Below are 11,627 nucleotides of genomic sequence, written 5' to 3' on the forward strand. Positions count from 1 at the left end.
AACGGCATCAATGGAGGAGATCAGAGAAGATGCTCAATCAGAAGCCGCTGCGGTGGTGCCAGACGAGTATCAAGATGCTACTACTCTATATGGGGTGTATGCAGAGGATCTACAAAATGAAATAGAGGATATGTGTTTAAACGGAGAGCTCTATATAGATATAGGAAGTTATGCTGAGTTATGTAAGGATGAGAGAGAGATCTCTTAAAGCCACAAATATTGTATTTGAACAATTTTGCTCCGTGTTGTAAAAGCTCTGGCTCTCTAAGTACCTTCCATGGTGTATAACGCTTTTTTCTACTCGCGCTCACATCTTTTGATTGAAAATTCTGAGTTTTCGACTTGCCTCTTCTATCACTCAATTCATTGCGTCATTGTATTTATATGCGTCATTACGTCATTGAATTTAATGGTCTTTGCGTCATTGTCTACTCTATTCATTCAATATTAAGTTTAAATATTCGTGTGTTTAATGCAGGTATGGATGATGAGGAGTTTCTTTCTTCTTTGTCACCGCACCAGAGACAGTGGTACGTGGAGCGTCATCGCTCTGGCGCATCATCGCGCGTTCCTACTCCATCCGCATCTCCCTCTCTTTCGGAGCATTCGGCGCGCTCCAAAGCTTCGGTGTCGACGAGACGATCTTCACACTCGTCTAGACACCGGCGCTCTAGTGGTGGCGGTGGCGATTGTTGTGGGGATTCCGCCGCCGATGCCTCCACACCGCCTCATGTTCGACGAGGCTCTTTACCCTCCCCTTCTTTGCCCGTCCCCACACCAGCCACAGCATCGCCATCTACGCCAGGTTTTGCGCGTCTGACTGTTCCTAGCAGCTACACACCTCTACCTACTCCGCCAGGAGCCACCCCACTAGACACTCCTCGCTTCGGGGCCCAGACGCCGGTGGAGACACCTGACGTCAATACCCCCATCGACAGGTCGCTAGAGACCCCTGCCGGGACACCCAGGTTCACGTGTCATCGGCCAGAGGGCTTGCCTTACTCCGTCGACTTCAACGGCGGCATCATCATGGATGATGACGGCAAGAAGGTGATCTCGCGCATGCGTGGTCTTTGCTCTCAGCTGTTTAGACACTACATACTAAACAAATGGAGTGAAGTACCAAGTGATTTAAAAGACAGAGTCATCAGCATACTTCATGATGAGTTTCCCGTTCCAACACGGGATCAACGCTTCAATGAAGACCTGATGAAGATTCGAATGCGCGAATACTGCAAACGCAAGCATTCTGAAGTGCAAAAAGCAATCAAGCATGGGTGGAACATGCCAGATTGGATGGCCAAAGAAGATTGGAAGAATGCGAAGAAAGCGGCGCGCGAGAATCCCGAAAAGTGGAAGCAACAAAAGGATGCAGCCAGAGCGCGAGTAGAGGCAGGGAGCTCGCACCACTTGGGGAGCGGTGGATGGGCATCATTTGAGGCCGATTTTGTAAGTGTTTTTGCATTGCTCTTTATGTTCGATAGTTTAGGGTCTTTATATTCTAACATAATGAAATCTTTGTATGTTTCGACAGTGGTCGATGACAGGACGTGATCCCACACCGTACGAGCGCGAGTATGCAGGCAGGAAGGGCTTAAATGCCCTGATGGACATTCTCAGTTCTCGCGGCGGCATGGTTAGTATTAGGGTTTACCTTTTTCTATTTTTTGTATTGTTTTATAAATGTCGTTATATGTTTATACTTACTGAAAGCTGTCTTATTGTCTTTTTTTGCAGAATTCGACAGATATGCCGCTTGGACGCGATGAGACGTCTGACTAGACGACTTCAGTTTAGCCGTAGCTAGATAGCATTAGTTTAGGGTTTCTCATAGCTTATGTATCATGAGACGGATTTTATACGTCTTTTTGAACCATGTATATTATTACATTTGTCACCGCAGTTCATTTTGCCAATCAATTCTTTATGCCTATGATGTTGTACAATTGTCATTATTACATTTGCCAATCAATTCATTTTGCCTATGATGTGTACAATTGTCAATTTTGCAAACAATGCGTCTTGTGGGTGACTATTTTGGGTCTATTATCTACCCTTGCACTTTTTTTAAAAAGTGAATCAAGTACAATATGGTTGATGGGTGGCAGGGCATTCAATGCCCTGTCACCCAAAAAAATTTCTCTCGGGCGTCGCTATAACCGTCGCTATTTATGGCTCTGTAGCGTCACTATGAGCGTCGCTATAGACTTCTGTGTAAACATCGCTATAACCGTCGCTATGAGCGTCTCTATATAGCGACATATATAGCAACGCCTATAGCGACGCTCTCGTAGCGACGCTATTAACGACGGTTTTAGCGACGCCGGGGGTTATAAAAATCCAGTGTATTTCTGTCGCTAACAGCGTCATAAGAGCACACAACCTCTTGTAGTGCTTCTACTTCCATTGTGGTGTCATGTAATCCAATTCCCAACTCTTGGGCTACTAGAATATTTTCATTAGATTCTTCTTCTTCCCTTGCACATGTTCTAGAACTTTCACTATCTTCTTCCATTGGATTACTCTTTAAATTTATCTCTAGTCGTTGTAGCAGTTGACCTTCAAAGACTTGTAGATTCTTGTCATCTTCGTCAGAAACTCTTTGGTTGACATGGAGATTGATAGAAGCTTTCTCAGTAGGGTCAATGGAATTAGCATCCTCTATACCAACAATCTCGAGTAAAACTTTGTCAGCCGCAATATCTTGTTGAAGGACTGCAAGTTTAAAGAACACCTAATTTTAGATTCCAAAGTATCTACATTTTGATAACTCTTTTTTTTCACACTCTTAGAAAAAACTAATTGCAAATAGCAAATTTACTAACTGACAACACATCTACAATGAATTTATTTTTATGCTCCTTATTGTCTAGAGCTTCCTAATCTTTATCTAGCTACATTAGTTATTTGTCCATGATGGTGGCGCCTAGAAGTATACTTGGAGAAACATTTATGACTTTAAGCTCTAGAGCAGAAGTCCCATTTTCTATTTCCATGATCTTCTTGCATTGGATGATTTCCTTGACTAAGTTTCTTATGGCCTTCAGGCCATACAGTTCTCTTTGTAGATATCTCTATGACTTTAAGATAATCCAAAATATGTCTGTTTATGTCCTCAAGGCCATAGGGTTAGGATTGTTGGGAGGTCTCAACATATAAATAGATATATGGCTCAAAGCCATATGGTACTTTATTTATGTGTCACCCTATGGCCCTAAGGCCATGGGTTGTCATAGGGCCACAAGATGCCCTCTATGAGCACTAGTAAGAAACCATATATGCTTTATGTTGGCACCCTATGACCCGAGGGCCACAAGGTCTTCCTCTTATTCTAGTAAGAAACCCTTTATGCTACATGTTGTCACTCTATGGCTGTTGGGCCAAAGGGTGCCCTCTGTGCTAGTAACAAATCCTCTATGCTCTATGTTTGCACCTTATGGACCTAGGGCCACAAGGTACCCTCTATGATAGTAAGAAATCCTCTATTCTCTATGTTTGCACCCTATGGACCTAGGGCCACAAGGTAGCCTCTATGCTATTAAGAAATACTCTATGCTCAATATTGAAACCCTATGGCCCCAAGGCCATAGGATGTCCTCTATGCTAGTAAGAAAAACCCTCTATGATCTATGTTGGCAGCCTATGTAGATTTGAGGGCCACAAGGTACCCTTTATAATGCTACTAAGAAAACTTGTCTACATTAGCAACTTACAGCCCTCGGGCCATAGGGTGCATCAAATGGCTCCTAGGCCACATGGTGCCCTTTATGCTAGAAAGGAAACCTCTGCGCTCTACATTGACACTCTATGGCCCCAAGGCCATAGGGTGCCCTTTACGCCTAGTATAAAACCATTGAAACTCTATATTAGAATCTAAAGACCATAGGCCACAAGGTGAGCTCTATGTTAGTAAGAAACCATCTAAACTCTATGTTGGTAGCCTATGGCCCAAAGGCCATAGGATAGCCAAGGAACCCTTTAGGAGCATTCCCCACAAAGACCACCTTATGGCCCCATGGTGATTTAGTGGCCTAGGTTCGCTTCTTAATACTCTTTTATTTTTGTATCATATGGCCCCACGTAAATAATCTATCTTGTATGCTATCAAAAAACCGTTTATGCTGTTTGTTGGAATCATATGGCCCCAAGGCCATAGGGTGCTCTCTATGCTAGCAAGAAACCCTCCATGCTATATGTTTACACTCTATGGCACCAAGGACACAAGGCGTCCTCCATGATAGTAAGAAACCCTCTATGCTCTAAGTTTACACCCCATTTGACTATGTTGACACCCTATGGCCCTGGGGCCATAGGGTGCTCCCTAGGGCCACAAGGTGCCCTTCAACTTAGGAAGAGACCCTTTATGCCCTAAATTGGTACTCTTTGGCCTCAGGGTCATAGGGTGCCTTCTATGCTAGTAGGATACATTATATGGTCTAGGTTTCCACTCTATAGTGTAGGACTAAAAGGTTTGCTCTATGAAGAAACCATGTATACTATATGTTGGCAGTGTATGGCTCTAGGGATAGAAGGAAACCCTAGGGCTATAGGGTGTCCTCTATGCTACTATCATATGGTCCAAGGGCTAGATAGTGACCAAGGTATCATGTGTGTGAGAATTCTCTACTATATATACAAAAACCACTTTATGGCACTATGGCGTCCCAAGGGCAACAAGGTGCTATAAAAAGCCCTCTATGCTCTATGTTGGGACCCTAGGTCCCAAGGCCATAGGGTGGTCTTTATGCTAGTAAAATTCCCTCTATGCACTGTGTTTACGTGTATACTTATAAGAAGCCATTTATGCACTATGTTGGCGTCTTATGACCCTAGATCCATAAGATGTCCTCTATGGTAAAAGAGAAATTGTACGTGGGATATGATGGCATCCTATGGTCCTAGGGCCATAGGGTGTCCTCTATGCTAGCAAAATGTGTAAGCTAAAAAATGTGATAAATATGCAACACGATATACAAAATTGAATCAGTATCATACATCATATATTTGTTGCTGGATCATTATTTGTGCTGGATTCTCCTTATGGCATTGCACATGTTTTGGAACTTGCATTTCCTTCTACTTCCAATTTACAAACGTAAACAATGGTTATACATTATACAATCATTTCTTTGCAATAAACCTTGATACAATGTTCCGATTGCTACATTCCTAAGGGGAAAAAGTATTTGTGCTGGATTCTCCTTATGGAATTGCACATGTTTTGGAACTTGCATTGCCTTCTACTTCCAATTTACAAACTTAAACAATGGTTATACATTATACAATCATTTCTTTGCAATAAACCTTGATACAATGTTCCGATTGCTACATGACAAGATAAAAAATTCTACTAGTCCTAGCTTCTCTCTATTGAAAAAAATTCAAGATATAAATTCCAATTCTCTGCATCATCTAGAAGAGAAACAAAATCATAGTTTGGAACAAAATACTCACACTTTATATCTTTGAATAAAATCTTGTTACAATCAAAGAACTAGATCTTCACATAATCCAAAGGACAAATGCTTCAATAACCATTTATACTCGATGTTTACTATCTAAGCAAATAATTGGCATTTACAACAAATGTTGAATATATGGAGTTATAAAAATTGGCGAGCGAGTATTTCCGAACAACGAAATAATCAAGCAAATTTCCTTCAGACATTCTTTATTACTAAGAGCAAATTGCAGAAGTACAAGAGACTTTGCCATTATTGAAACTAATTCCACAACCAAACTCAAATCCCATGATGACTAATCCCATGTAGCTAAACTTGGAGCGAATTTCAATCATGGAACAAGAAAAATGCCCTTGGCTTGCTCCAAGTGTCGTCAAAACCATTCCCTGTCTGTGTGGGACTGTTATAGCAGAGGTATCAGTGCCTGCAACAAGTCGAAGGCACCTAGCATAGCTATTCTAGCACTTTCCATCTATATTATTCACTTGGAATACATTTCCATCCATAGTCTCCGAAATTCTTTGAACGGCACTTTCCCAACCCATCAAATAACTCCCAAGTGCATACCATGTAGTCTTCTATAGTGGTTTGTACCATTAGCGTAGGGATCTAGCATTCACTCTCCATAGGTATCCATTCATTGAAGTGTAAAATGGTGTCTCAGTGTAAAATGGTGTCTCAGAGTAACAGGTGATCAACCCCAACCAAGGGCCTAAGAAGTGTTAGGAAAAAGCCCAAGGTCCATTGTATTTTAATCGACTAAAATTGTAAAATCCCAATTAGATTTTGAGCTTGCCTTAAAAAATCGGGAAATTTACATGTTTAAGTGTAGTTATCGGCAAAAGCTTCAAATTTTGACCTAACCCCTATTTCACTAGCTAGGAAAAATGTATTTTTCTAGCCCTACGCGGCCTAAGCATTAATGAGAAAAACATAATCAATTAGTATTTGAGAGCACCTAGCATTCCAGAGCTTTCCTTGTCATTTGTGGACAAGCTAGATTAAAGAACTTTAGAAGAAACTTCATAAACCTCCAGTTCCAGTTCCGTGGGTCTCCCCTGCGCACAAGTGAGAGAGAACCGAAGATGGTGCCGCTCCAAGCGTATGCATGATGTTTTTTTCCCTTCCTCCCTCTCTCCACCACACGGTTTGTCCAATTGGGCAGACTTTAACGTCGCAGAAACAATGCCAAGAGGCCTTGAAGATCTATCCGGCCAAAAAAGACAAGGAGAGAAACCTTTTTACTTTTTAAATCAAACTTTCTTCCCCTTTTCCATTCCTCGTGCCCCAAGGATTATCGAATCCCTTGAGATTCTTGTTGGAAAGAAATGTGTAAACCCAAGCAATTACTGGTTTGCTACTGCAAATGTTATTTTTTTAAATGAACCTACCAACATTGGTTTGCTACTGCAACCAGTCCGCGCCGGTGCGGAATGGTTGCAGTAGCAGACCAGGGGTGTGCTGTGGAGCAAGGCCCGATAGTGTACTGGAGGTTTGATCATAGCTGTACAACGAAGGGTGATGACAAAAAGAGGCCACACCAAAGCAAGGACAGGTGACGACTATGGCATGATGACATGTCTCTCTTATTTTTTGAGTGGATATTCTGTGCACAAGATGAGAGAGGGAGAGGGAGAGCGAGACAGACCAAGAACATGCTTATCTTGGAGGGAAGGAGCTTGACTAGCCCTCGCCAACTAGGAAGTGTGCTCTCATGGGGAGTCTCTCTCTCTCTCTGGAGATCGAGGAGGTCACACAGCTTATGAGGCTTGCGAAGGGAGATCGAACAGGTTGCACATGCTCTCTCTCTCTCTCTCAGGCTTGCCGCTATTTTGCACACGCGGGGGAGGGGGGGGGGGGGGGGGGGGGGGGGGGGGACACGGAGGTGCAAGGATGGGCACAGGTGTACGCCATTGTTCTCTGTTTCCAGAGGCGCACAGTACCTCGGGGGGCAGGAACGTGGTCTGCGCAACTATGCAACATGTGAAAGTCATGGGGTAGAGCAAGTATGTCTACCAATGTGGGTAGGTTGATTTAAAAAATTAACATTTGCCAAAATGAGTTGGATTCGAAGATTTTTTGAATGATTTATCTTTTACTGTTGTTTGTCTTACTCACATGGTCACACCTACAATTGCTACGTTTTGCCCATTTTGCTACTTCCTGTCCATAGAACCACGCCCACGCAATCCGGCTCATGCTTGATATAAGACCCTCAAGGATGTGGGATCCCTGAGAGCCTGCCATGTAGCCGTGGGGACTTCGTTCCACCAAAACTGTTTGAACAAAGGCTACAATTGAGCACCAACTTTGTTCAAGAGAGCTCGGGATCCGAACCAGGGTGGGCTATGAATGAGCAGAAACTTTGTTCAACACAAGTCGGGATTTGAACCAACACACTTGATTCATTCCAACATGGTATACCCCATAGTGCTGACGACGTCCAATATTTATCGTAAGTCACTGACAATAGTACTGCGACAGATTGGAGGGACATTGGATTGTAGCCACAAAGGTCAGTATTTAGAAGAAATAGATTCTATTATACTCTGTTCCTATGATGGTTGCCCTTGTTTACCTATTGCTACAAAAGATCTGGCACGCTTCGGAAGCTATAAATCACCATTCTATGAGCTAGGACTAAAAGATTCTTTCAATCTTGGCCTAGATATCCTAGGACTAGATGATTCTCTAGTTGTGCCATGACTTTGATAGGAGGTATTTTTGACAGGAGGTATGCCACATGGAATTGAATTGTATATGTTTCAAGTATGAAGATATTTCTTGTGTCTCGGGTATTCAATTTTCATAATGGTTCTAAAATCTCATTTTTTGTCGATTGAGTGTTAGATTTGTGGTAGTGAAAGTAATGTGCATGGAATAATTGTTTCTTTCATCATTATTGCTATTGTATCCAATTGCTCGAATTTTTCTTTGCTCGGTTTTTTTTGCTCGGTAGTTAGAAACCCCCGAATATATGTTTAATCTAGTTAGTTGCAATGCAAAGATAATTATTTCAAACGCTTACACCATCAATTCACAATAGAAGAACTTACACCCAACAAAAAATGATCATACATCAATTGTTCAAACTCTTATTTTGGAATTTTGAGGACTAAATACTTTTTAGTTTTCTCTAGCTTATTTCATTCTCAATAGAATATTAAACCTTAATCACAAGATAAGAAATATATGTCCCTAATGTATATGGACACAAAATATAAGGCCATTGAAAAATTTTCTTGAAACACTTAAAGAGTCTTTAGGTGACCTAGAATAACCAACCTATGGTCTAAAGGCCATAGGGTGTCATGTGATGTTTTATAAGATGTGTCCATAAGAGCTAAGTGATTTGCATCCATGGGGTGATTTAAGTGCCCCTGTGGAGATTCTATGTCACCACCCTATGGCCCTAAGGCCTTAGGGTATCCCAAATGCTCTTGGATAACTTATGTTTCCTTCTAGAATATCCCAAACACTCATGTGCCCGTTTAGAGACTTTATGTAATCTCTCTATATACATAAGATTGTAGGATAGCTGTGTTGACACCCTATGGCCTTAAGGCTGTAGACTAGCACAAATGCTTATGTGAACTTTTAAAGACTCTATGTAATCACCCTATATCCGTAAGATTGTAGGGTAGCCAAATGATTTTGGGGGATTCTATGTTGACACCCTATGGGCCTAAGGCTATAGAGTAACCCAGATGCTTATGTGCCCTTTTAGAGACTCGGTGTAATCACCCTACATCTATTAGGTTGTTGGGTATCCCATTTTATTTTGGGGGATTCTATGGCCCTAGGGCCAAAGGATGTCATGTCTACAAAGAAATCTATGATCCTCAAGTCTGCAAAGAACTCTACGATCCTCAAGTCATAGTGTATTCTTCCCAAACCTCATATGATCAATTAACTTTAAAGTATTACATAATATATATCTTATGACCATATATAAATGTAGAATTCTATTTACCAAAACATGTCCATATAATATCATACACTTAAGTCTAATTCATTTATTGTGAAAAAACTCAAACTCACAAGTTCACATTTTTTCAAAGAAAATAAATTGAGAACAATAACGAGCCAAACTTCAATGTTTTTAACATCATGGGCAGATTTGAGATGGGACAAATAAAATAAAATGACAACAATAATAATCTAAATATCAGTAATGTAATATCATGGGTGGCTAGCTTAACCTGTTTCCTGTAGACTTTCTAGAATGGCCTCAACACTTGCATCCAATGGTTATTCAATTTCTTCTTCCTCTGAATCCTTGGCATTGACTTTCTCTGTGTTATCCACACCTGCCCACCTTCTAAGATCAAGGTATTCTTCCACTATGGAATGGCAAAGAGATTCCAATTGCGTCATTTGATCACTACTACATGCAACTGATATCACCTTTCTCTGTTGATGTAGTGCCTCTTTAGTTCCATAGCCTAATGAGAATATGTCTATCACTTGATCATCTTCTTTGAGACAGATGCATTTGATTGCACGACGTACAAAAAAGGATTTGGCACGCCGTGGTCACAGCATCATACTCGTCGTCATTGATGCAGAGAGTATGCATTGGCTCCAACAATGACTCTTTAACACTAGAGTAGTTGGTGTACTGCTCTCCTTGACTGAAAAATGCCCAAACCCCAAAAACTACTTCGCAAAGAGCACATGTTTGGATGGTCTCTGATCCCATTAAGGAGCTCAAAGGTAGAACGTGAATTTCATACCATTTAGCTTTTTCAGAAATTGCCTTCTGTAGGGAAGCAGCATGATGATACTTGACTAAGCCGGCAATTAAAAACTCTGATGGTTGATGTGCTACCCCACATACTCCATCAATTACTTTACCAAATTGGGCAGCACTCCAACCACTAGATGTAAGACTTTTGTGTGTTGTGTTTATGATGCAAACACCGACACGAATTTTAGAGCTATTCTCAATGTAGAGAAACTCAATGCCTTCCAAATTCTTTCCAACACACTTGATTGTCCATGGTAAAATGAATTGCAAACTAGAAGTGCCATTCTTTTGTGCAATGATACACTGCACATATCCCCTAGTGATCTCATGAATTGGATCTTTCTCCTTTCCTTTTTGTAGTAGAATATTTAGCCATTGCGTACAACTCGTGAAGAGAGATTTGTAAATCTCATATGTAATGTTATAATGAGACTTACATTTATCCCATGAAGTAACTGCTATTGCTAATGGATCTATATCTTTAAATGCCATCAACATTTGAGGCTCAAAAACCCTGGTCTTCTTTAAGACCGTTGCACGTGCAGTGAGGTCGATCATGCCCGCTTGTTGACGTGGTTGCTTCACTAAGAAAATCTTCTCATCTGCAAGCTCTTGTTGTAGTAGCTTGACATCATTATCTTCTAAACCAGCTAGGCATCTAAAGGTTGTTATGCTTGGTTGTCACCCACGAGAAGTTGATGTCTGATGCTTCTCCAAGATGTGTATCCATTGATCATAGATTTCATCATCGTACATGACCATGTGTGCTTCTTTGTTGGCAAATGATTTATGGTTGAACACGATGTTCGCCACATTTACAAAGGCCTTCAAAATAAATAAAAGAAAATTAACTTTATTTCAAGACATGTTTGTAACAAAAACAAGCATAGGGAAGTGGAACTTACATCCCAACCTGCTCGACTTGGATGACCGACAGGAACACCTGCCTTGGGTTTTGTTGGTTTAGAATATGCAAGCCATTGACTACGGCCATGCTTCAAGACCTCCACATAAGGCTGGTGTTTCATTGCTGTTATTCTCTCCATGTTCTCCATTCTGGAAATTCGAACAGCAACCTCTTTCGGAGCGTCTACCACTATCCTTTCAGTTCTAAACTTGTAGAAATCTTTTCTCAAAGCATACTTAGTGCTGTTGTTACGCAAAAAAGCTCTAGCCGCTATGATGGAATGCTGACCAGCTAGAATCCAGTAGTGGTATGTTGATGGCTTATCTCCATGCACTTCAACTGTTTGTAAAGGCATTTTTGTAATTGGGTTATACGGCATCAAGTCTGCTGCATTGGAGACTGGCCTAGAGTGCCCTACAAATTGCTTCAAGAGATATTTCACATATACATCTGACAATGGTCTGCATCTATAGACTTCTGGTGCAAGGTTGCATTGCTCAACTGGGAT

General features: G+C 41.3%; 1 pseudogene; it reads right to left on the minus strand.

The window, feature by feature from the left end:
* LOC147446937 (uncharacterized) overlaps nt 1-7,709 on the minus strand; it is a 33,122-nt pseudogene extending 25,413 nt beyond the window's left edge.
* Nucleotides 7,710-11,627: the final 3,918 nt, after the last annotated feature.

Source organism: Adiantum capillus-veneris, chromosome 11 (assembly GCF_014529385.1).
Source record: "Adiantum capillus-veneris isolate H3 chromosome 11, ASM1452938v2, whole genome shotgun sequence".
Lineage (NCBI taxonomy): Eukaryota > Viridiplantae > Streptophyta > Polypodiopsida > Polypodiales > Pteridaceae > Adiantum > Adiantum capillus-veneris.